Source organism: Silene latifolia, chromosome Y, assembly GCF_048544455.1.
Source record: "Silene latifolia isolate original U9 population chromosome Y, ASM4854445v1, whole genome shotgun sequence".
Lineage (NCBI taxonomy): Eukaryota > Viridiplantae > Streptophyta > Magnoliopsida > Caryophyllales > Caryophyllaceae > Silene > Silene latifolia.
In genome coordinates this window covers 375888203-375892433 of record NC_133538.1, presented here as the reverse complement: position 1 = coordinate 375892433, position 4231 = coordinate 375888203, and the positions used below count along the sequence as shown (strand labels likewise).

The 4231-nt window shown below is 33.5% G+C and overlaps 1 long non-coding RNA gene across 1 annotated transcript; it reads right to left on the bottom strand.

Moving 5' to 3' along the window:
* Nucleotides 1–2480: 2480 nt before the first annotated feature.
* Nucleotides 2481–3737, bottom strand: LOC141634076 (uncharacterized). Its single transcript, XR_012538810.1, has 3 exons — nucleotides 3700–3737; nucleotides 3415–3508; nucleotides 2481–2984 (listed from the first exon to the last, which is right to left on the bottom strand). It is a non-coding gene; the product is annotated as an uncharacterized LOC141634076 (long non-coding RNA).
* Nucleotides 3738–4231: the final 494 nt, after the last annotated feature.

Here is a 4231-nt window from a genome sequence, read left to right as displayed (position 1 = left end):
AGAGTGAACCTCTAGCCACACTAGTAGACAAGCAATCATGCGGAGACGACCTCACATGAACCGATTCTGGATGAGCCGACATCCCTGCTAGGAAGCATGAAGGCTAAGTAGTGAAGAACTCGTGTTGAGGAAGTGAAGAAATAAATTCGTTCCAGGCGGTTTTGCAGATCGCCACCATCAGCACGATCGCCATGGCAGTCTGCCCTCCGAACAGCGATCTGCCGTGGCGATCTGCCACTCATCCAAAGATGCCGTTGTCTTTGTGCTCGTGACTTTTATTAAGCCCGTTGGCTTAAAATTAAGCCCAAATCCCGTATTACCCTAGATTCGTGTGCAGCCTTATAAATAGTTCACATTTTGGAGACCTAAAAATCATCTTGTTTAGGAGTAATTCAAAAAGGCTTGTGTGTTAAGAAAGCTTGGATTTTTATTAAGGAATTTGTAATCTTTTAGTTTGGATGTTAATCTTTCTTCAATTCTTGGGTTTTACTAAGAAGATGGAAGGCTAATCTCCCTTTACTTGGTGTAATCTAATCAAAGTATCCAACTTTGATGTTGTAAGACTCTTAAAACTCTCTCAATTTATCTATTGTTCTTTCCTTTGTTCTTAAATTCTTATGTTGAGTAGATGAATGTTTGAATTGATCACTCTTGCATCTTATTTACCCATCTATTGCAAATTCTAGAGAAATGGTTTAATCTATCTAGAATTGTTTGGAGCAAACTTGTTATATGTTGATTTGGTTTAAAGGATGCATATTTCAAGTAGGAAATTACATGTCTTTCCTTGCTAGTATGGTTTAATCTAGTAGGATTTGATTCTAGCTTACATCTCTTGGCAAAAGCTTCATGCTCAATTCTAGTCTTTATTCATGGTTTAATGAGTTGTGGTTGGAATTGAAGGACTCACATATATGGTTTAATTGTGTGTGTCAATTTCTTGAGATGATAGTATTGGATAGATAACAATAGAGAGAAAAGAGTCAAACTTTGTCATTGTTGGATTACTAAGAGAGAATTATACCAAGTCTTTCCCATATTTGATTGTTGCACATCTAGTGTTTGTTGTTTTGCTTCTATGATAAGAATTGCATCTTTATTTTCCCTTATTCTACTTCAAAACCCCTTTCTCCATTTATGTCATACTACATGTTAACCATTGTTCATAAGCATTGTTTGTTGATAAATATAATTAGTAGGTCCTTATTGTAGTTAGTATTGTGATTAGTCCATAAAGTCCTAATTAGTTGCTTTATAGTTAAAACTCAAGTCTTTAGTTTAAAAGTTCTTCCCTTGGGTTCGACCCTAACTTGCCAATTTACTACCCTATTGCTTGAAGTTAGTAAAGTTTAGTTAGGCTTATAAATTGTTAATTTGGTAGTTAATTCTAGTATATTAGCGACCTAGTCTTTTTCTTTACCACTCACATTTCGCCGCACATAAATAATTAAACCTCACATTTCGCATTTCAGTACGATTAAGCATGCTTGTTAGGACATAGTAAACTTTACCAATGAATGTAGTAAGTAACAACTATCTTTTATGCTTAAATCTTACTAGAGTAACACCACAAATAACACTAGAATAACACCACAACATCACTACATTAACAATAGAGTAACACCACAATAATAAAAGAGTAACACTACAATAACACTAGGGTAACACATGTGAAAAACTTAGCAAACAACAACAACAACAACAACAACAACAACAACAACATCAGAGCCTTAATCCCAAAATGATTTGGGGTCGGCTGACATGAATCATCCTTTCGAACCGTCCATGGGTGAACGCACGCCTCAAAATGCGAATAAAAAAAGGTGAGAAATTTAGCAATTGAGTAATAATATAGTAACACCACAATAATACCAGAGTAACACTACAATAACACTAGGCTAACAAAGGTGAGAAACTTGTAATAACACTACAATAACACCAGAGTAAACTTGACGATAATTCTCTAATGTTACTGTGTGTTATTCCATTATTACCCTAATGTTACTATGTGTTATTCCATTGTGGCTCAGATGTAACCGTTATTTCATTGTTCATTGTTACGCTCATCTTGAAAGAAAGGAAGTGAAATCATTTCGCTATAAGAAAAGTATCACAAACTTCATTAAATAGATCACTAGATAAGAAAAATTCAAGTCCATGCTTTTTACATTCCGCTTTCATTATCAAGATGACTAGAATAAGAATCTTTCCTCTGAGCCAACAAGTGACATAGCATCTCGAATTAAAATTTGCGGCAGAATTGAACTACATCTCGTTCATTCGGACAAAATTCTCAAATGGAAACACTTATATACATGAATTTACCATTTAAAAAAAATCTAGTGGCATAATGGCACTTGAACATTGCCAAACTGTACACCTGTTACAAATATCCTGATTTTCTTTTCAGTTGTTAGCAATCAAAACAGTCCAGCCGTCTGTAAATAAAAATTGCAATAAGAATAAAACAAAAAGTTCAGAAATCAATCCCCTATCAAATTCCCATAAAATTATCAGCCGCAAAGCAAAATTCCAAACAATTTGGTATGACACCTTCACGAGATGCTGTGACATCAATATTGAAAAATTAAAATAAGTTAGCGAACTCAATCAAAAGCTAAGGTCGCATAGAAATACATCTTCAAAAAGTTGAAAACGGTCATAAAAATACTTGCCGAAAATGCTAGAAAAACATATAAACTCGAACGCCAATCATTCCCGTGTCGGTTGCCTTCAAAGTGTCGGTTGCCTGTCCACTATGCCTCCCTTATGTAACCCCTATGCATAAAATAACTAAAATAATAAAATGATGACACAGTTACCATCAAAGTGTCGGCTGCCCGACTATGCCTCCATTATTGTTATCCTAGGTTAGAGTAACACATCCAATTGAATAACGACATTGGCACAAAAAAAGTTCATCTGTATGATGACCATTCATAAAACATCACCGTGAGCTCCAACTGTTTCTCGCCTTGTTTTTACTGCAATATTTAAAAAACAACCAGAGCTGAAGTAAAAGCCGACAAGAAAGAATGGAACCATATTGTTACAACATTCAATCACAAAACAAACGCCAGATTCAAGGTTACTCGAAAACCAAACCATTCAGCTACTATATCAAAATTATTCTGATGAGCTCGAGGCACACTTTCGTTCATTGATTATCCTGTATCTATCGTGAATTGCTCACCCAGTTACAACTCAAAGTATGAAAAATGTTCATCAATTCATCTACAGCGTCGAAGTTTAAACTAAACAAAAATCAGGATCAGAAATCATAAAGATAGAAACAATCAAATATAACCGATTCCAACTATAACAGATCCAAAGATATCATTTTTATCGTCAATCACAGCCGACTGAAACAATAAAAAAACAGGAACTTTCTTCATTGAGAAGGAAGATTATGACCTTGATTAAAACATAGCTTGGAAGGCTCCGGAGTTTCATCAACTTTGTACATATCAGACGTAATTTCCGACAACCATACCCCTGGAAATACCGTCTGCACCAAAATTGAAACATCACACAATAAATATCATCTCAATTTTCGTGAAAAAATTCTCAGATTTTGATCAAATTAACATCTTTATACGAAGAAAGTATCAAAATACGATCAAATCACTGCAATTGAACTGAAATCAATGAATAAATAATAAGAAAACTTAATAAAATTAATCGAAGAAAGATGAGAACCTTTAATTGCTTATCTAGAAGAAGATAGAGGAACAAATCAATATCTATCTATCTATATATATATTAATAAAGGAAGTTTTTTTCGAGTCAGAGTCCAAGTTTTCGAAACTACCTAAACTATTTTTTTATTTAGAGAATATTTTTATTTAGAGATAATAATCAAGTTGTAAATTAATTAATTATATATGGAAGAAGAACAAATTTTATCACATCAATCATAAGTAACCGTATGGTGAAATTGTAAAGCTAATAGAATTCTAGTACGGTGTATTTTTATACAAGCTAAATTAATTAGAATTTAGATCTAGAAAATATTAGTATATAAATCTAAGGATGAATGTCTCTCATTAACCATTCAATATATATCCCCATCCCCATATACTAATCAAAAGTTGACGTTGGCATGAACTAATTTCTATTCAATATATATCCCCATCCCCATATACTAATCACAAGTTGACGTTGGCATGAACTAATTTCTATTAGTTAACTGTGTTACATGCACTTAATATACTTTTACACTATGAAATCT